Source organism: Cyprinodon tularosa, unplaced genomic scaffold (genome assembly GCF_016077235.1).
Source record: "Cyprinodon tularosa strain WSP-4 unplaced genomic scaffold, ASM1607723v1 ctg97, whole genome shotgun sequence".
Taxonomy (NCBI): Eukaryota; Metazoa; Chordata; class Actinopteri; order Cyprinodontiformes; family Cyprinodontidae; genus Cyprinodon; species Cyprinodon tularosa.
Genome location: NW_024039751.1, coordinates 2496447 through 2519892, shown reverse-complemented (window position 1 = coordinate 2519892; position 23446 = coordinate 2496447). Strand labels below are relative to the sequence as shown.

At 38.1% G+C, this 23446-nt stretch overlaps 1 protein-coding gene across 1 annotated transcript in view; it reads right to left on the bottom strand.

The window, feature by feature from the left end:
• LOC119776946 (cadherin-12-like) overlaps positions 1–23446 on the bottom strand; it is a 223007-nt gene that overhangs the window by 60062 nt on the left and 139499 nt on the right. The window lies entirely within an intron of this gene.

Genomic DNA, 23446 nt, shown 5'->3' with positions numbered 1-23446 from the left:
TGATAGCATGGTTAATACAAAATAATAACCTTTCTTGTACCAGTGTAAAATTTTAGGTTAATTGTTGTTTAGGTTGGATAGGATAACTACTCCCCCTTTTTAAAACACCACCAAAAAAACTGAATAAATTAGTGCATGTCCGTTGGCCAGAGAAAATTCAAGTAAAGTTTAACTACGTCAATTTCTTAAGATGTGTTCTTTAAAGGGTACACCATCATAGCCCACGTGGATGTAAATCTTTCTTTGGTCCAGACATTTAAATAGGTCTTTCCAACTATGATGCCATTCTTGGAGTTTCCTTCTTGAACACGTCATGCTTCAACATCCAAACCAAATCCCTTTCCTATAATGTTGACAGTTTAGGTTATCTGAATGTAATTTAGAAAGAGTTTTATTTTTCAGCAAGCTGGAGATACCAAACCTACATCAAAACTGACAGTTTAATTGATAAATCAAAACAATCATTCAAACTTCTAGAATCTAGAATATCCATCCCTAAGCTCAACCCTCAATCCCATTTAAGCGCATTGCTTAAAAGGCTGGACATGTGCAAGGAACACATTATGTACAGTAAGAATAGCTATGTCAATAATGTAAAAAGAAAAAAATATATATATAACTATATTAGAATAGAAGCTCAAAACAGATGCAAAATATGGTTAAAGAAAATTGAATATAAATCTATCACCTGACTCTCAGATAGCTCTCTATCAATGCTGTCATCATTAGCACAAATATTACCTGAAGAGGCTGTAGATTAAATAGCTTTGAAAAAACTGCACAATTGTGTTTAATCTTTGATACACAGAGCGACCTTAAATCTATTTAACCAGCGTATTATATATTTACAATACCACTTATGAATCATTAACGCCCCCTCCCTTGATTTATCCGCTGAGAGCAAATCAAAGCGAATTCAAATATGCCTAAAATATCAGAGACTTCTAACTGCAGCTGTGTGAGCCAAAATATTACTCCAAACGGCAGCGTTAAAGGCTATGTTGGGGGTTTTAATTTTTGTAAATTTCAACCTCTTTGATCCCACATTCAGCATCAACAGCCCTCACTGAAAAAAACAGGTTTTTATTTTATTTGCTGTAAGCTAATCACAGCCAATAAGGATAATGCTTAGGGGATATAAGGTTGCCTCTAAACGATATCTACTCTAACATTAAGAGATGTGGACCAATATAAAGTACTTTTGAGCTGTGAGATGGATGCTTCAGTAAAAAAAAATATATCTGAAAAGACTGCTGTGCATTAATCGAGAGAACGTCTGCCTCAACCTTTTTTGAAACACCTTTCTTTTTTTTTTTTTTTATAAAGTTCTGCTTGGGGTAAGGAGTCCTTCAATAGCTATGTTTGCATGTGCAAAATCCATTGAACCGCAATGTGCTGAAATTGAAAAATAATAATCATAATATACCATCTATATAAGCCCAAAACGTAATAATGTGATCATGATGCATGTTTATTTGGGTCAGACCTAGTTTAGAATTGCAGAGTTATAAAATTTTACCTAAACTATCACAGAAGAAGGTTTGTAGTTTTACCTCTGCCAAACTAAAAGAACAAGCCCAGAAATGTATTTGCTTTGACTGTTCTGATGGCCCACAAAGGACTTGCAGTGGGGTGTGAGAGCAGTTGAGGTGTTATTCTTTCCATAGTTAAGCATTAGGCTCGGGAAACTTATGCTGTTTTTGCTGTTTTTTACAAGGTGAGAGAAAGAAGAAATTAAGATCAGTTTCCCCTAATCTAAATTGAATTATAGGAGCAAGTGTTTAGAAAGACAATGGATTTATGATTAGAACAAATCACTCCAATCGTTCACATTTTAATTTTGTTCTGCTCAAACTGAATCCTGTGCATTCTGACGCTTACTGATCATGCTTTATTACAATAGTAGCCATTGAAAATTTCCCCACTTTCCTTGATGGGCCCTTGGCTGGTCCTTGGTAAACTGACTCCGCCAGATGGATTTGCTCCACATATCCATCTGGAAACCTTCCGTTGAAGTGATTTTGGGAAGGGGCGAAAATACTGGTTGGCTGATTGGCCTATGTTGGTGATAGACAGGCCAAATAAACTAATCAGATCAACCAAGCATATGACGTACTAACAGAGCGACAACGAAAACACAGCCCCAAGCCAGGCTACTCTTGCCGAAACCAGTCGGGAGAAGAGCAAAAACAACTTTTCCTCTGAGAAAAGCCTCCAGAGCAGTGTTTTGCTCTTCTTTCAGTGAAGAAATACTCTGTAATTCCGATAAAACTTACTCAATGGCCACGCTAATGCTAGTTTCATTGGCTGAAGCCGCCATGTTCTTTATACTGAACTGTCGCGCTTCTCGTTGCGTCACGATTCAACCCGCCTCAAAGCCAACGCTGATTGGACGTTCGATTGGTGAACGGCTCCAAATTTTCTTTAAAGGAGAGTCTCCAGACTGATCTGCGAGTGAAACCTTGAAAGCTCGCAAGATCAGGATGGTCTCACGAGGCTAGGTCCTTGGCCCATCCCCTACAATTCCTTTTTTTGGCATCAATATTTGTATATTCTTTCTGTCATGATTTGTGGACATTAAGATCTAAAGAGAAGCATTATTTCCTTGTCAGACCCTGTCATTTAGTGAAAGGGTGGAGTCAGTAAAAAAATATGCACCCCAGAAGAAGGCCAGTGGCTGGAAGTTGGAGTGGATTTTGCTGGGAGCTGCATGGAAGTTGGCTGCCATGCAGCTGGCGTTTGACTGGGAAGGGCCATTGTGAATGGCTGCTGCTGTACAAGGAATTAATGATTTCATCATTTCCACAAGCTTATGCTGAGCGGTTGGGGGGGGGGGGGGGGGGGGCGTTCTAAAACTAAAGGGCTGGTTGTACTCCCGCAGCATATTTTTGATTTGTGCCCAAAGCGTGGTCTAAGCTATGTTATTCCACGCCACAACGCAAGAGTCACAATCACGAACTAGCAGTGGGTCTAGATACAGCCAAGGCGGTGAGAAAGTGTGGGCAAGTTTGTGCGACAACAGAAGGACGTGAGGGCGAAAAAGAGCAGGGATCCAGGTGGAAAAAGGGTCCCAGCGTTCTTGCGCACCTCGCTCTTCTAGCTGGTCCACCTTCACGAGTCATTTTCCACAATTGCGGTCATAAAAACAAAACAAGCCGGTACGGTACCAAACAGGAAATGCACATAGTGTAGAGGGGATGTAGATTTGACCAATCAGAGGCCTCCTGTCTGCGGCACTGTCTGCGGTCACCTACAAATTTGGAATGGTGATCCACATTGTCTGCGGAAGAGGCAGCGGCATATTTGCATTCACTGCGACACATGCACACAACCTGGTTTCTTAGTATAAACCAGCTGACCATAGTTTTTAAATGCTGACCTTTTTTTGTATGTCCAGGACATTGAACATTTTGTTTTTCTTGTCCATGGTGAACTCAAAGTCGCAGGACAATACTGGAGGCCTAATTAATATCATCACTGTATGTCAGTAGATGCAGCTTAATGCAAAAACATGCAAATATGACAGAGACAGATTGAAATAAAGGCTTTCAGGAAACACTATGACAGTTCTTGTCATTCTGAGCTGCAGTAGTACACAGAAAACCTTTAAATACTTTCTTATTTGGCAGTGGTGGAGTGTTTTTTTTTTTTTTTTTATTCCCTCCAAACCTGTAAAAGGTTCCATAATGTTCGCAAAGTAATTTGTTTATGGATTTTGAGGCCTTCACAAAATTGCTTGATCTATACTGTGAGTAATTTATGCATAAATAGACTAATATTTTCTTGTCAAGTTAGCTCACAATGTAGTTGGTTGTTCTGGATCTTACTTAGGCCTATCAGAGTAGATAGGGCAATAATGGAATACATAACATTTATCTATGGTTTTGCTGTGATGTGTGATGTAAAATTCCAAGAAAATATATTTTAAAGTATGTTTTAGTGGTAATGTGAAAAGAAGAATACTCAAGTGGTATGAGGGTTTTTGGAAGTTACTGTATCATGTCTGTTCCTCATAAGGTCAATGCACTGACTGACAGTTTCATCTAAATTCTACTTTGGAGATTACTAAAGACCTTTAACCAATATTTTGCCATCGGCGGGCAACTAAATGCAGAGCATAAAAAAACTGTCTCCTCCACAAAGCAAAGCTTACATGCCCCAGAGAGCCATTTCATGTGCCGCTGAATACCAGGGGGTCTTAACGCTGTGGAGAAGAGATGCTCACTTTATTGTGCTGCCATCAGTCACATCGGTTTGTGTCCTTGGCTGCCTCCAAGCATCTCGGTCCTCTCTGTTGCTCACAACAGTGGAGTGCCATATGAGAGGTTTGCCAGCAGCTTTGTCCACACTGCGGTGGAGTAGAGTGACTGCAAAAGACCTGCACCGCCAGTCTTAATAGGACAGGGTTAGCCCTGGGATGAGCCCCGAGACACCAGTTTAATCTATTACACCCACGTCTCTGAAAGCCACTGGAGAAAGCACATTTCATCGACTCCAAGCACCACTTCGGCCATCTTTGTCACCTTCTACTTACGTTTTTTTCTGCTTGACTTAGTCATAGCACATGCATACACAGGGCACACACAGACACGTTGCACCCTGCTTGGTGAAGTGTTACTCTTCTGTGCTTGGCACCTGAATATCCTGCTGTTCCAAGGTATTGTTTCCTCCTTTCCTCCTCCGTTTCAGTCTCTGCCACATGGAGACTAAAATAACTCATTCCACCTCCCACTGGAACATTCAGCCCTACAATCAATAGGTTGGTTTCAGCTCTTGTCTTTAAGCAGGACACGGTTGATCTCTTGCCATGTGGCTGCAGTATTCAACCAGTAAAACCAAGGTTAGTTGTTGTTCAGCAATCTGGATTACATTTATTCTGTTTTTTACTTTCTAAACCACCTGATAACATCAAAATAAATCCAGAAAGCAGTACAGCATAAACATATTTACTTTTCAAATAGCCAACTGATAAGTGTGATGAGATCTTACTCTTTTTAATGATTTTAGGGCTTTGGTATCATCAACTAATAATTAATGAACAGGGCACTTAAAATAAAAAAGAATGGCACTATTTTCTAACCTGATTGGGTAATGTGTCTGACCTCAGCAGTCTTTCACACAGATTCTTCTAATTTATCAACAAGTTGGAGTGTGGCAAAAATATACAAATATTATTTTATTAACAGTTTTATTACTTTATTTGTTAAACATATTTTTTGTTTTTCACAGTTATGTTTTCAGTCCTACCACAACACAGAAAAAAAAACATCCTTTTTATTGTTTTTCTTTTGAATGAGTAATACCTTGATCATGTGAAGCTGTAGATTAATGTTGATGGGTTTGTGCCGTCTAATCTTTTGCTAGATTGTTTCAGAGCTTACTTGAGAGACAGGTGTCACTTTGTGTTACCTGTCTCCCACGATCTCACATTCCTAAAGGCTCCCATTTGGGGAACACTTACTATTTAAGGCAAAAGCTCTGTGCTGCTGCTAGCTCAGACTACATGACAACATTTATTTATATGCTGATGTCCCACACTTTTGTATTATTGTTTCATTACACAACTTTAACAGTTTATAGTTACTTAGAGCGTCCCTCGTGTGAACAAGTGGCTGGGGTAAAATAAAACATGCTCTATTCTAATCCCCTCAATATAAAATTATAAATCAGGACTTTACCTTCGTTGATAAACCATGTTTTGTTTTTTTTCTAGAGAAGGAAACGGCTGCAGGAGCAGCACAATGCTGCCATAAATAGCTGCCTTGCAATAGCAGTGATTATTTGCCAAGTTTTTTCATAGATATCAACTACATACTTAACTGTGCCGCTCAAATACTTGTTTCAAAGAAATTTGGATCAATTGAAAGAACATTAACAGATTTTCCCATTCCATTAGTGTCATGATCTTGGCACTGTTGACTGGTTAAGTTATTAATTTCCATTACCTGTCCTATTCTGTCCAGTTTCTCATCACTGCTCATTATATCAAACTGTACCAACTTGCATTTAAACCACTTGCTCCCAGTCATCAGTGCCAGATTATTATTAAGCCTTTGCTTGGGAGTTTTTCAGTGTTACTTATAGTTTTCTCTTTGCCTCATCCTGACCTGCTTCTGTCTTCAGACCTTTGAGCCTGCCTGCCCCTGTTATGACCTGTTTGTCTGACCTGTCTTCCGACTTCTGTTGGATTCTTTCTTCTTACGCCCTTGGTTCTGCCTTCCGACTTTGCCCTCTGGATTATCCTGCCTTACATCATCTACCCGGATCTGATCTCCTGTCAGTTCTGTGTCCTTGAAGACTTCGACCTCTCTGTGCGGCAATCTCTGCATCTTGTCAGCTGACCGGCTGATATCACCTTATTTTCTGGGCATGGACTGAACTCTGAACCAGGTTAGTGACTCATGCTTTCAGATCATCCTCCATCAGGTTTTCGTGGTCACTAACCTGTGTTTTCCTCTCTCAAGAATTAAGTTATCCTACTGTCTGTCTTGCCTGTATACTGGGTCCCTCTGTTCTGAGTGATTATAATTAGAGCATCGCCAAGAAACATTGCTGAAAATAGAATCAATCAAACAACAATGTACTAATTAAATAGTATGTATATATTCCAATTGAAAATAAACTTCAGTTTCTGATTTACTTAAAGAAAATTTTAATTAACCATTTTTTTGTTATATGAGCCTTTCAAAATCTACCCCTTCTGTTAGTCACACAGTTTCTATGTTTAGTTTCAACAGCTACAATTGTTAAACTTTCTAGTATCTGTCACATAACCCTTCAACTGGTTTCTATCTATGCTGCAAGTTCATGCCAGGAATGAAATCTTTGTTCACTGCTTTTCTCTCTATAACTACATCTTTATTTACAATGAACAGTCAGCAGATTCTTGACAGCTTTAGTGGAGCTATTTATGAAGTTGGTGATGTGCTAATGCATCATCTTTGGCATAGATGTCACCTAGAAATAACTAATTTTTAACTCATAAAAATTTAGTGGAACAAATTTCAACTCTAAAAACTAAAAGAAAAAGAAGATAAAGAGTAATGAGATTTTTAAAAGTTGTATTTGTCGTCACAGCTTTCTCTCAATAATTGTTTTGTATACTTGCAGCCTTCAGACAAGTTATAAGTGCCAGATTATTTAGAGCCTGTGTTCTGACTACCTGATCCTGACCTGTTCTGCCTTCTGACCTCTGAACCTGCCTGTTCCCATCTGGCATGTTTTTCTGATCTCTCTTCTGACTCCTGCCTGATCTCTGCTTGCTTGGGCACTGGAAATGTGACATGACTTCGTCCAGCATTCTCCTTTGGCACCTCACCTGCAGCCAGCCAGCTGGAACATCCTCTATCTCTGGATTCGGACTGAACTATAAGACCAGGTTAGTGACTTGCACGTTCGTGATATTTCCCTTCCAGATAGACGTGGTCACTAACCTGCTGTCTCCACCCGCAGAGGTTCCTGTCTTAGACGCCGACACCGCTTCCTCTGATTCTGTTCTCAATAAAAGTTCTGAGAGATCTGTTTGGAAACTATAAAATGGAAACTCTTTTTGTCTAACTCTTCTATTGTAAACAACAATAGTGTTATTTGCACCTTTGTTCTCAGCTTTGCTCTAGAGTGAAAGCGTTTAAAACAGAAGTTTTACCCTATAGGTGTAATTAGAGCAACATGTAAATCTGAAAATGTTAGGGAAGGGTGGCACCACAATATTATGTGTTAAGTTCTTTGCCATTGTTACTAGTGTAGCATTTGTAGTATGACTTCATGTTAATTTACCTCATATGTCATAAGTCTAACTTCAAAATAAAGAAAACAAACTACCGTAAGTGTGTTCTATTATGAAACATCAGTTTGAACCCTGTCCCACAGATAGATAATCCCAATACACTAATCCTGCTACAAACTGAAAGAACCATTAAAGTACTAAGTGTTTGAAAATCACCCCACTCACTAGCAAAATCAATGTTACCAAATCTATGACAAATTAGTAAATTGCTCTTTGAGGAATTCATTCATTCATTTTCCAGTGCTGCAGCTGATCCCAGCATTTATCAGGGAAAGGCAGGTAAAGACAGGACAGTTCACTTGTCCATTACCCTTTGAGACTATTTCTCCTAATTGATTCACAGTTACTGATCAAAAAACAATTGTTAAAGCTTAAGTAATTTTGATGTCAATTGTATATTGTAAGCAACCAAACAGTATTTTACTCAAGATTCTAAAATATGCCACAGGCGGCAGGTCTTTGCCATTTCCTACCAGCTTCTTCTTCCATCTTTATCTCCTCATTCTGGCCTGTTCCTCTTTCTCAGCTGTCTCTCCCTGTTTGTGCTGGATCCATATATAAACCAGAGCAAATATCTATGATCCAAGGTCATATGACATATGATAACAAAAAAATATCTCTAGTTTTTCTCTCACCGGAACTGTTCTGCCTTTTGAAAATGATCTAATGTCCACGGTTGACAAATAAATAAAAACATGTACATCTGTCAAATTAAGCAAGACTAAATTAATACTAGGTTTAACACAAAAATACATTACAATACCCCTAAAACTGCTAAATGGGATCATTTCTAACCCCCTTTACTGCAACAATGTCAATGATACAGTAAAATGTTTTTTTTTAATTATATTTACAAATTTAGGGAAACTAAAAAACAAACAAAAATAAGGTATATTTAAAAAAAAAAGCTTTTGAAGCGAGATACAAGCATTTGAAAACCAAGTGGATCAAATTTCCTCCTTTGGGGTTTCATTGTGAAAAATATTTATTGGACTTGGTCCATCCCTGCACTGTTTTAATAATCCAATGCTAATCTGGAAAGGTGCAGAGTAAAACTCAATGGCCCCATATTATCATTATTATATCACTCAACACGTACAACTGTGCTCCCTGCATGATAACATAACCGGATGCTAGCAGGGAGTTAGCAAGGATTACGAGTAAAGTAATAAAATGTGTGTGGCCATGACAGGCTTGTTTTTGCGTTGTGGTTGATCACTACCAAGCAGATAAACTTTAGATTGTCTGACAGGCGGATTTCCTACTTATCTACTCTGAATCCCGAGTGAAGAAGATGAATGAGGGTGTTGCCCTGGTAGGGCTACGCACTGATGTCCTGAGCTTCTAAAAGAAGGAATACGCACACCGTGCGCAGCTGACAGACCAAACCCCTACACACAAATGCAAGTGTGCATGCTTGGTTTACACGCAGAAACCACTTCTAGGGGACAGTGAAGTTAACCTCCCTTTTTGATGTGTTTTGGGTAAAGTAAAAAAAAAAAAAATGCAATTCCAAAAAAGATTTGAAAATGGAAGTGGAAAAAGAAAATGTAAAAACTAATAACCTTTTTAATTGTGTGATTGGGAAAGGGTTTTAATAATAAGATTTATGAATTTTGTTTTTAGAAATTTGATTTAGAAATAGGATTTGAAAATACTTTTCACAATTCCAGTATTTAATATGGGATCAATAAATACAATTTGCAATTCCTCTTTAATAATTCAATTTAAAATGTTGAATGAGAAAATGCTTTTCATATTGGGTTTGAAATTGCATGACTTAAATGTTAAATTGAATTTGCTGGTTTTCTTTTCAGTGGCTCTATAGGTCCTCTACCCACTAGTGTTAGCATTGAAGGACTGCCTTCAGCAATTATTATTGCCGGTAGAACACTAAGGCTATACATTAGATAAATCTAAAACTACAGATCAAAGGAGCAGGCATTTAAAAATTATCTTAGAAAACAATGTATACATGTGGGCCAGGCTTGAGCTGTTGGACCACAGGAAAAGAGGTACAGTATAAGGATTAGTTCAGGGCTCACACTGACTACGGTGTGGTTGTGGCTCTGATACAATGCGTCCTGCAAAGATTCTCTCATTGAACATTTTGAACAGCCTGGCCCAGCTACAGCTCCAGCTACAGAAATGCCCCTCAAGAGAAAAAAAGTTCAAGTGGGTTCATGATCACTGCTCATTGCGGGAGTTCTAGAGCAGAACTCGTTATCATGTACATAAATATCCTTTTTCCACCCACAATACCTCCTCTGTCTCATTTTGTTTCAGTTTTGCTGTTTTGTTAGATAGATAGATAGATAGATAGATAGATAGATAGATAGATAGATAGATAGATAGATAGATAGACATACCCACATGCCTTGTTCTTTAATTTTATATAATTTAAACTCCATAATAGTACTTTCTCCTTAGCTTAATGGTGTGCTTGTCTTTTTTCTCCCCTACATATTTCCCAACCAGCACGTTGTGGAGTATTAGAAAGTTTGCATTTCACAAATCATCTGCTGCTCTCTCCAACACTTTTTATGGACCACCTACAAGACTCAAGGCTGGTGGATTTGTGTTGCCAGAGGTCTGTGGCAAATACTCTTTACTCAGTACATTGTGGCCAGTGGGGGATTTCAGTTTGCACAGCCAGGAGATAGCCCTGTATGAAAAATGGGTTCCCTGAGTAGGAGCCAGCAAATATTATGCCACACATGCTGTCATTAAACAGGGCTGTTCCTTTAGGGCTTAGAACAGCACATTTCAATTATGCATATCTCTCACCGTCAGCATTCCTAAGAGAAGATCAGCAAACTTGCAAATGGACAAACATTTAATCAGATGAAAAAATATGTTTTTTACTCCTCAACCCTAGGTCATCCCATTGAATCTTGAAATGTGTGCAAGAACTGCCTTTCATTTGTGGGCTGTAGTCTCATTGAGTCGTGTCCTTGAGCATGGTTTTTCATGTTCAGTATGTCACTATGTGTGCTCACATTTGTCTGCCCGTTTCTCTGGGAACTCTCTGCAGGATTTACCTATTGTCTCCCATAATCTTCTGTTTTGCAGATGGGATATGCAAACCCCCTCAATGCCTCCATGTGCTTCTCCTATTTCCCCCTCCACCATCCATCCCTCTGTATCCAGCCTGCTCTGTATCAGCAGGCTGGAAAGCAGATGATCATCCTTTGAACCCATTACTCAGCCTGATCCTCTTATCATAACCAACCTTCCTGAGTCTCTAATTTGGGGTCTGCCAAACCCTGCTCTGTATACAATGTGGCTTTCGTTTCTATCCCGTTGCGTCCTTCTTTTTTCCCTCTCATCAATATGTGTGAGAGGGTAACAAGTCAAAGAGAAAAGCGAAAAGGGATCCTCTGCACACCTATCTCAGGGGATATTCCGGTCCTCTGCAATAAGACAAGTAGGTGGGTGGGTCAGTATTCTGGGACCAGAGAGGAAAAGCTCACAGAGACTTCATCTTAAGCTTCCTGCTACTCACACTTTTCACCACTTTTTCACTTTGCCCTGCTTATATATCACACATGTTTACTGCATTTCACTGCATATGTGGTCAATTAAATTGGCTCAGAATCCCACTCATCCACAATGCGGCTTTAGTGTAGGGAATATATCACAATTCTCTCTTGTTTTAAATGGAAGTATTTCAAATGTTGGGATGCTAACAATGGGAGGAAAAATGTGTCTGCGCCATCTGTCATGGGTATACATGATGTAAACAAATGAATGTCTTCATTTACATCAGAACTGCACACTGTCTCTTTCTGCTGCTCCATTAATGTCAATGAGAAGGTCACTAAACATGATGTATCGTTGCAATGACGAGAATGCCTTGCATTTAGCGTCCATGCGAGCTTCTGCATGTACACTGAAGCGGCTCTCAGAATAAGCTGAGAATCAATTACTCACTTCCCTGCATATTTTTTGCGGATCAAAGGATCACGCACCTTTTGTGTGCTTGTGTGCCGGGGCATGTTCTAAAAATGTACTCGGTAACGAACACCTCTCCGTCTGATAGATAAGAAGAAAAAAAACAGATGTGAATTTGCATAACTACCCCAAAGAACATTTTAGACACTTACATCAGAAAGACCCCAGAAGGCACAAAAACAGGCTAAAGTGCTTTTGTCTCTAACTTCTGCAATCAGTTGAAATATGTCTTTTATACCTGATTAAAACAACAGACAAAAGCAGGGTTTTGTCATAACTCCTTTAAAGTATTTTGTTTTGCAAGGAAGGTAATGATTTAATGAGAAACCTGTTTTGATCCTCCAGAAAGGAATTTGCATGAAAAGTTGTAAAAGGGAGTCTTGAATATGAAAGTTTTAAGTCTGGCTGTTAAATAAAGAAAGAAGCAATTAATAGTTTTGTGTTAGAAAAAAAGATGAATTACTAGTTTATAGCATTTAGAGCCAATTTGCCAAATAGAGACATTTTGAAAGGCTGATAAATATAATAATTGTTAATAATTAATGAGCTAACCTTGTCAGGCAATCTTCATCTGTCAACCAGGATACTTAAGTGGGGTTTAAGACTGATATATTAACAATGATGATAAACCAGAACATTTTTAAAATAGCAACAAAGTTGTAGCTAAATAAAGCCAGTTTAAATCATAGGATTATCTGCATGAAAACTTAAGTTCTTAATTCTACCAAATACAATTTAAAAATGTAGTTTGAAGTTACTTATTAGTGCCAAACACCTGCCAGAGCTGAAAGGCGTATAACATAAATGACAGTACTTTAGAATGAATGGGACAACAGTTAATCAACAAGAAGACTGGTGGGAAGATGTCCACTGTTGGTGTGATTAGAATAACTTGTGAACCACGACTACATAGAGGGGGCTTTCTAATGATCTAAAGGCATATGGGATTAAAAAAATCGGACTGCTCAAAATATATAAATTTTAATATCATTCCAATATTTCTGTTTCCTATATCAGTATCGCAATAAACTGCTTCCAACACTAGTAATATATCTAATGATATTAAAATGTCTCAGAGCGGAGGTCTTCAACAGGGGTCCATGTGACCCCTAGGGGTTCCACTGAGGTACTGCATGGGGGTCGCGAAAGTTTTGGTTGATTAGACTTTTTTTTATATATCCCCCCCTGCATTTTTTTTCACTAATTGAAATGTCTTTAAATCCACATTAACATGAATTCAACACACTGTAATAAAGAGATAAATGGAGGCAGAAGATGTCTTTCAGCCATCAATGCACAAATTCAGTGACACACAGGAGCTCTTTCAAGCTGGGCACCGTCCCATCATTCACAACACCTGTCCCATCAACCAGGAATCACAATCAGAAATACTTTATTAATCCCAGGGCAAAATTACTGTCGTTAAATTACTCTATCTGTAACAGAATGACAATAGGATCGGTTTGATATAACACAATTTCATACAATATATATAATTAGGGGGTCCCCGCTCCATCTCACCATCAAGACCCCTATCTTAGAGCATTATTATATGCTTGTAAAGTCATAAAACTAGAAAAAAAAAATGTTCCTCTGTCAAAAAGGCATTTGCTGTCAGATGCAACTTAAAAATAGGTGCATTTGTAATTTATAAATGTAATGGTTTTGAATGGCTATAAAGGTTGGGGTTAGGCCATCAGAATGCAGGGTCTGGGTTTCCAGTGAATCAAAGTTTAACAAAAATATTACCACTGATTTGTTAAGTAAAGTACATTTTTATCATTACTGTGATCTTGGCAAACACTATTGGTTACAGTAACCCACATTTTGCTTAAGTGTTCCTTCATGATTCAGGTCAGTATTGCGGTCAGGAGGGACGGAAAGCAAGTAATTTTTAAAAATACCATCTCTATTGTCAAGTATAGTGCTGAAAGCAATGTTTTATGAGTTTTTCTCTATGGAGTTTAAAGCACTGCGCCAAGGCCTACAGTTATTAATTAATGACGGCGAACATTTCCCTGACAGCCAGGGTAGCTGGTATGGGTCATAGATGGGTCTTCTAGCCTGACAAAGCCTAAAAATTTATCCATTTTCATCTTCATGGCAAAAACATGAAGGATTTCTTTTTTTTTTTTTTTTTAAAGAGTGGCTTGGCCAAGTCCTAATTATTGTTTTGCTGGCAGATCTAATATTTGATATATCAGTTTCCAAGCAAACAATGTTTTCCTTGTGGGTTATGGTTGTTTTTTACATCTTTCCACAAAAGATAGAATTAAGCTACCATATAAGTTTGTGTTTGTTTAATTTATCCAAATAACTTTACCATTCTTCTCATTTCTTAAAGGTTTGGTCGATTATACCAAACAACACTTCAAATCCTGAAAGCATTTTCAGCAGATCCAAGAAGGAAACCTATCTTATCCTCCTACAAAAGCATTGCTTACAAAAACCTTCACTCACTGACATTTACATTTTTTTTTCATTGCCATATCACACAGATTATTTGGGGCTTTTGCATTATGCAAACGTGGCATTCCTTCGCCGTTCTTTATTCTCCCAAAGCTCAATACCTCTGACAACAAATGGCATTTAAACCCACCACAGGGGTCTGCCGCATCCCGCCAGAGGGAAACGCAAAGAACAGAGCAGAAAGGTATCAGGCCGCTGGGTTTCTATTTTAGCCGAGTCAGACGCTGAGCAATAGTGACGACAGGTTAGAAGCTTACATCAGAGCATTCTTTTCCGTATAACTTCATGTTTTCAATGATATTTTTTTCAACATGTTTGTATTACATGCTATACAACTGCTGCAAGCAACATTCAGTGACACTAAAGCAACAAGTTATGGTGATGTTGACTGAAAACTGTTTTTGTTTAATAATAATATATGTTTTGTAGCTGAGGCATATAGCACAATGTAAGTTCAGAAGGAACTGCAGCTGTTCTTATTTTTCCTGTATTTTGTTGTTTTAGGCTGCAAAAGAAACAGCAATCAAAGGGAGTTCAGGGAGTCTGAATCTCACATTAATAACAGGTTTAGTTTTGATTATTATGACCAAACATAGACACGTAATCAGGAGCAGTTTCCTTTTTTCCCATAATTCTATTAATGTCTCTTTTGCTGATGCCTTCCTCTGTATATTTTCATGTTAGGTGTACCTTTTAAAAGTTCATCCCTAAAATCTTAATGAGACTTTGTTGAGGCTTTTATTTTATTCTCTTTCTATGCAACACTCATAAATGCACATTACCCACCCACCGTCATCAAGCTCGAGGATTTAAGTACCTAAAGTGAACTAATATCATCATGTCCTTGATTTCTGCGGCCATGCCTGGGGGGAAAGCCAGATATTAATTTCATTAATGCGTTTGGACATGATGGATGTCTGAAATTGTAACTGTGCACGCAGCCTAAGGAGATGGGGTCATGACAGACACTTTCTTAATGGGCAGACTTTTATGAACCAGAAAGTCCTGACCACATTATGAGAGCTGACATAAAGACTGATGGTGGATTGTCTGTTTTTACCGTAAACCAGTTGAGGGGTTCTAGCTCGATAACACAGGGTTATGATGAATGGAGCTACAAGAGAGAAGCGCATACACCCAACCTTTAAAAGATTCTTACTAAATCTGTGATTGTTATTACTGTATCTGTATTTGATTATTTATTCGTCTGGGTGAATTAATTATATGTCAGATAACTTAAATGTTCCACAAAGAAAGTCCTGGATGCTAAAATATACACATGCAACCTCAATAATATTTAAATCAATGTGTCTTAATAATTAGCAGAGAACAAGAGTATATTAGGAATATTTGATTTATTGGCATCCCATTTCCCTTCATTCTGAAGATTTATTGAATTTTCTTGACTATAGAGAACACCTCATTATAAGCCGTGCTCACTTACTTTTTGAAAAAACTGGAAATGCACTGGGCTATACTGTAAGCCGCTGATATATACTCAACTGTTTCCCACAAAACCAGTAGGGGGAGCTCTACATATAGCCCCTAGAGTAGAGACGAAGAAGAATGCAAGCTCCCGTTAGCTCGTTGGCTTGCAACAGTAAAAGTAGTAGCTTATTGTCTGGAAAATATGGTAATTTAAACTCCCTCTATCCATCGTAAATCCAGTTTGGCAGTGCGTTTGGGATTATCGTCTCACTGTATAGAAGTGTTCTGAACATAATCCTCTACTAGTTAAAGTAGATTGAAAAATGTAGAGGTATTTAGATCCTTCTTTCACCCACGCTGTTACTGTACAAATGACACTCGAGCACATGGCACTATCCAATGTCTTGCAATTTTTTCTTGGGTTTTAAACTGTAACATTCATTTCTCTAAACATCCCTCTAATTCTTTTGGCAAAATCATTTACTTTTTGCGCTGTCCATAAAAGAGACAGAAACTATTTGGCTGCTGTCATTAGGTATCACTAGTTTCATGAGCAGTCTTTCTTATTTCATGGTGGAAAGTAACTCCTGCAATCTACCAATTTCTTGTTCATTCAGTTGCTTAACTTTTATAAATGTCTTCATTTTCCTCATATCAAAGATAACCGTATGTGTGACATACATCCCAAAAACACATAAAACCTGGACTTGAAGTGGATTAAACAGCTAACATTAAGCTCTTGACATGATCTTTCCAATAACCTTGACTTTTATTCAACCAAGCATTTGTTGGCTAAGTTTGGGAGTCAAGTTTACTTTGTTTCAACAAACTAACTCCCCAATTTTTCTAAGTTTAGCAGGACTATGCCATCTGTTAATAAGTGAACAATTTAGGTAAAAATATTTGGGGCTGGGCGATTCATTGATTCATCAAATTTTTGGTTTATGAAGATTTAACCTTTAAAACATTTATTCAATTTTTTCATCAATCCACTGCTTAAGTTTCCATAGCTCAGAGTGACACCCTTTCATCATTTTTTACTCTTAGTTGTGTGCTCATTACAAGCTCGTTGTGTAATACAACTTCCTGCAAACGCAAGTGACTGAGTTATATTTTCATTTCATTGTTTGTTGAACATGATTATTTCAAAAGCAACCTTCACAGCTTGTAAAATAATAACTTCCAAAGGGAAGATATTAATATTAGACCTTTATGGGGATGTATGTTTCTTTTTCAGAATCTGTCTATGGTTTACAAAAACTAAACAATCAATTCAAACCTAAGAACCAGTTTCTTGTTTTTAAAATCTGCCTATGTTGTTTAATGATTTTAAAAATAAAAAAATTAAAGTCTAAATAAATAATTGAAACTCCTAAATTTTATGAACATTATGCCAGTAATGGACTTTAACTAGACCTCTAAATGTTCAATTTCATACATGACTTAATTTACAAAGCAATTTAACAACACAGTTGACAAAAAAGTGTCTATGTTCTAGAAAAAAATGACTTGGAAAATAGATGAACTTACATTTAAAAACTGGCTTTTCAAACCGGGTTGAAACCCAAGGAGAAATAATGTGTTTTAAGAGAAGATACAAAAAAACAGCTCGAGAATCAGCCCTTCCTGATTTGCAATGGCAGTTCATTTCACAGTTTCCACAGGGGGCAGTGACTTAAAAACACTCGCTCACCTTTCAACTTCCTCTTTAGTTTTGGAACAAACAGCCGTAACTGATCTTCTGACTGGGAGAGCATGAGGGGGCATACTTTTGAATCAGGTTAAATAGACACTGAAGGGCAAATGCATGTAAACACAAATACAAAACAAGTAAAAGAAATGTAAAGTAAGTTTAGTAACAAACTGGAAACCAATGTAGAGATGCAAACACAGGAGTTATTTGCCTGTTTCTTTGTATGAGTTAAAAGTTGTGCAACATTTTTTAAACCAGCTGAAGTCACTTAATTAAACACAGGTTTTTAAAAGTTTTTCAAAAGAGGGACCGTCTTGGTCCAAGTTACACTGACTTGACTGACTTATTGCAGGGTTAAGTAAGGCTAATTCCTTGGTTATATTTGAATTTTGCAACACATTTTCTTTTTTTTTTTTTTTGCCTTTTCAAGGGTGATAGTTTGGGTAAAGTAACTAAGAATTTGGCTGAACTAAATACATAAATTGGAATCATAAAAGAACTTTCTTTTTTTCATGCAATGGATTAATGCTGGCAAAATGGTGGCATATATTGGATTACTTATGGGTCAGTTTTGTATAAATTTTGAGCATGCTGAAGCATGCTGGCACACATCGACATACGGTAAGTACGTCAAATAATTTTGAGCATTCTCAGAATTTTTTGATGTATGCCAACATATGCTCATACGAGGGCCATAAGTTCCTGGTAAATTATGTGATCGTTGACACACGTTACTTACTCAATACTCGTAATTGGTGTCTAACTTATCTAAAACCTATGAGTACCTTGTGCATAACCCATGCGTAACTTATCAAGAACTTATCTCCAAAAGCAAATAAAGGTATGCAGGTATATTTGACGTGGTCCAGACGACCACTGAACATGTTTCTAACTTACAGCTACTGTATAATGGCGTATTGACAGTATTTTGGTATAAAAAAGGGTTCACAGGAGGAAACGTCAGTAGTCCTCCAGACTACATGGTGAGCAGACGTTCCACAAGATAAGAAGTATCCGGCAATGCTGAGATGGGAATACATACTAGCTGTCCTGCAACATCAGCATGATCTCATCAATTTGACTCTGTTCCAGTTGTACAGTAGGGTGAGTGTGGAGGTTCCTCCCTCCGTTCACACCCACGGACATGACCAACAAACTTCCTGGAAGACATGATGCTGAATCTGCTGTGACTGCAAATCTTCTGTCTTTCTTTCCTTCTTTTTCTGTCTTTCTTTATTTTATTTTTTTGGTGGGCGGTAAACAGCATTTAGGTTAATACCGCTACTGCAAAGTTTAGAGAAATCTTCTTGTGCTTTTTATGCAGGCCAGGTGCCTCCGGGTGCATTGCTAAACCTCTCAGGACACTGGCTATGCATTACCCTGCCGTGTGTTATGCATAAGAGTATTCTCTATGTATAAGCCCAAAGTACAAAGTTCAGTATTTGCCAGAGTTTTAGAAGATTCTGGGATGTCGGCATACACTGGCTAAATCGTCAAAGTGTGACAGCACCATAAGCAGTCTTAAATTAAGTCTTTAAAAAGCCATGACCTAATCAAGGTCACCGTATAAGACCAAATCCAGCCAATTTAATTTCACTCTCCCTTCTTTGTTAAGGATAGAGGTTAAATATTCAACCAGAATCTTGCTAGAAGCTTAACAACCGTCTACCCATTTGTAAACCCTTATGGATTTCTAAAATTTGTTGAAGTTGTTTGTTCTATAATGAGTCAATGTTTCTCTGCTTCTCTGCCCTTGAGGACGAACTTTGGGCTTGCCTGGTCTAAATAAACAATTTTGATACATCATTAACCATCCCAAATTATAAGACATACATGCCCATAGATAAGGTGTCTATAGGTAAGGGATAATGCCTGACATGGTACCCATTATCAGAAATTAATAGACAGCGAGGAGACATACACTGCCTGATGCAAAGCCTCTGTCAATTCCATTCATTTCTGTTGACTGATAGGGCATTATCTCACATATACAATGAAAACACAAAATACTAAAACATTTATTAGCATGTCTTTTACAAGTGTCTGACTTGACAGTTTATTATCTCTCACTGTGGAAAGTAAACAACATAACCAGGTCTGGCCACAGACCTGCTGCTCAGTTCAATGCAGCTGTTCTTGTCTATGTCTTGCCATTGCCAACTAACATTTAAGAAAAGCAATAATTTAGAACAAATAGGCTATTTGACTAGAACTTTTCATAGGACACGCTGAAGCCAATAAGAACCGAGTATTCACTCAAACCATAACATGAAATGAAGCGAACTTCAAACAAGTTTGTTGATCTACTTCCAGTTTCCTTGAAATATGTGAACAGATGATCCTAGGGTTAAAGATGTATATTCTTTAAGTATATTTGCAGAAACAGTAATTTATTACCCCTCAAATCTTCTTGCTGTATAGCTTTTTAGCAGATTAATACTCATCTCATTGGATGTACCACCATATTTCTCACTCTAATTTCTGTCTTAGCCTCTAATGCCTTTTTTTTTCATTCACCTCTGGCAGTTGCGGGTCCCCTTCGAAAATGAGATGATATATCTCTGAGGATTTATCCTGAGAGTAATACATTTAGCTAATGTAACACGCTCTTTTGTGCCATTTGCCATTTTCGGAAGAGATATTATGACTCTAAAAATGCTTTATGTCGTAAAAGTAGTTGGTATTAAATGAGATACTTTTTGTGAGACCTTTTTTTGAGAGGAGGTCACAGTACAGTGGGTATATTAATCCTTCAGAACATATGGCAAAGCAAATGAGCCCTGACATGCTAAGTGAATGCTTTAGATAGCACAGGCGCTCAGGAAGACTTATGTCATTGCTCTGAGCGGTGCTTTATGGCAGGGACAGAAGGAACTCGACATTACGAGGGCTAGAGCACAGGTTCTGACCTATTATTTGCCTCCTTCTGGAGCTTTGCACTATATTGTGCTATTTGGACAAATGTTTGTTATTTAAGCAAAACTGCATACATATATTTTAGGAAAGAAAGCAGAAAAAAAAGGACTCACAAAGTGAGAGCAGTTGGATGAGTCTATGTTGACTGGGAACTGCAAAAATCAACTCCCCTTTATGCTCTCCTTCCCCCAAGTGACTGAGAATTGCTGTTTATTTTTAAGCCTCCCTGGTTGTGAGATGCTTCTGTATGTGCTTGCATCCCACCTCTTCCACTCCCTGTCAGGTATGATAGCTCTTCTATTTTTAAAAAGTCTTATGAGCAGGGCAGGGCTCAATGCTTCATACTGTATGTTTCTCTTTCTCGGCTGATCTGTCGAAGCACAAAGTTTTTGGACAGGATTTAGACAGCCTCTCACACTTGAAAGAAATACCAGAGTTCAAATGCAGCATTCAAACACATTCGGGTCCTCGGAAGTTCAATGTTTTCCTGAGTGATTAATCTGTGCTGCTCCTTACCAAAAAAATTTAATACTGTGTGCATGTTTAAAAGTGCATATAATTGGCCTTTGCTTAAGGTAATTTACTTTAGATACACAAATACATATAACAGGACTAGGACCACACTGCCTAAAACCAGCAGCAAATTACATTTTTAAGATGAAATTATTATTTGATGTTAATAACTGAAAGTCTTCTTGATAAAAAAAGCACTTAAAATCAGCAGGTTATTCTGAAATGTATTGTTTTTTTTATACAAATATATGCCATAGCGGACAATAAAAATATAGGCCTAAAACCAGCTACACTTTAGCAGTTTTAAGACTTCTTGTTTCTCATCTATGATATATAAAAACAGTACTTTCTATGATATTTTCTTTAAATAACTTATAACATCCACAGACTTGGTTTTCTATAGACATGTTGAATTTTATTGTTTACTTCCAGAAGTTTTGTGAATGTCCTAAGCGTTGTTCAAACCACCTGTGTTCTTTGTCCAAAATGTGAACATTTTGGTCCTCAAAATGTCCTCAAAAACGACATTCTTTTGAGGACCAATGTTTACATTTCAGACAAAGAAGACAGATGGTTTGAAACGGGTGTGAAGGAAGCCATTTATGTGAAGAAAACCAACCTTAAACGGAGGGGTTGGACTTAGGTTTCATCTCTCAAAAACCTACAATGCAGCGACAGATTTGATTCCTTCCTGCTATCATTGCAACCCCCACCCCCATACAGGGGACCGAAACATCTTGCCTGGTCAGCCAGGCCAACAATTCCCCCTAACCACCTCCCTTTCACAGGCATGGACCAGTGTCGGGTATTGCAGATTAACAAAGAACCCAAACAACTCCCCATTCATAAGGGGTGAACCCATTCTTCAAGTCAATTTGCATGTTTTCTAAGCCAAAACAAGGCTTGGTTTAGGGCAACTCTATAAAGCTTCGAACCCAACACTAATTCTGACATTTTGAATTAAAAAATTTTCCTGGGTACACAGTTAACTGTATTTAGTGAAAAGTTTCAAGACCCGTTTCAAATAGCTGATGGTCTGTGGATTAACAGTCCTCAAAATTGGCCGCCTGTTCAGTAAGGGGATATTTCCAATCATCTCATTGACACACCAGGACTTTATAAAGCAGAGACAATGAAGGCTTACAAGTCATTAGAAGGATGTAACTTCTTGGTGTCTGGACATGTGGGGCAAATATGTTATAACAGTGATAATCACATGAACGCAGTGTGCTTCTTGAAGTGTGCTCTGATTCCATAACAAATGATGACCAACAAGAAAGCATGTCACCAGGTGTAGGTCTGCCTGGACAAAATAAAAGGCTATGAGGTGTCTGCACACTGCACATGCAAAGCCGGGTAAGATTATTTGATATTTATATAAATTTATATGATATTATTAAATGCTTGTCTTATGTTTTCGGTAATTCAATTATTTATTAAAATGTTAACCTGTAATACAAACCTCCAGTCCAAATGGGCAGACTGAAAAAAAACTATACACTAGTGTTTTTGCCCTCCAGCAGCAAACTGGAGGGCGGGATCTTGAGCGTGTGATGTCACCTATATGATTCATATGAGGAAATGGAAATAGGAAGATTCTACGTGTTTTCTGTGGGAAAACTCAAAGAAGCATTGAATTAATTTGAAAAGAAACATATGGAATTGAAATCTGTAAGCACTGATTCACTCTCACTATCCTACTCCGTAGTTGTGGTGTCTGACATGGCAGTGTGGGTCCTGCTGCTGCCTTTAGACTAACCTCTCATTCACACAGACCTTATTTATCCTTGCATTGTTCCATTAGCAACTACAAGCCATTCCTGTCATTACAGCAATTCCCACTGGCTTCTTGGCATGAACACCCCCCCCCCCCCACCACCACCTTTTCATCCTTCAGGAATACAGATCAAGTCTATTTCTAATAGATGGCAGAGAAAAAAGAGTAAAACATGTGTAAAGATCACAAAATTATAATGGTGGTGCAGTTTAGCTGTAAATCAACACTCTATCGTGCATCCTGAGGAACTTCCAGATATATACAGGCCTGAAGGAATTTGTAATTGCTCCATCAAAGGTCTGGGTTCTAAAACATGTTTATTTAATTTTCATATCTGGCTAAGATATCTGGGAAGTGCCATTGAAGCTACATAATTTGGTACCCTAACCCCCCAGTTGACTCCTTTTAAGCAGAAGATGAACTGTTTTACACTCAGCTACCACTGGATGACCGTTAGTCGAATCTTATTCCCAAGTCTGAGCTCAGTCAATGGGAGAAGCTAAATTCAGTTACTTTTGCATTTGACATCTTGTTCTGTCAGCCATGGTTCAAATTTGTTTTACCAATACTTAGAGTTTGACTGAAGATGGATAAGCGGACAAGTTAGATTGATTTTGCGTAGCACTCCAATTTAGTTTTGCACATCATTAATTGGGGACTCCTCCAATCAAATCTGTTCTGGGAAAAGGAGCCTCTTGCTGTTCCTCCCCCTGCAGTGCCATGTTTATTTTAGTTTGGCTCCAGGCTCGCAAGTCATGTTTAAACACAGCTATACAGTAGCAGCCATTCAAAATGGCCCTTCCCACTCAAATACCAGCCGAATGGAAGCCCACTTCCCTCCAACTCCCAGCAAAATCCCCCCCAGCTTTAAGCCACTGGAGTGACCCCTTCTTGGATATTTTTTTACACT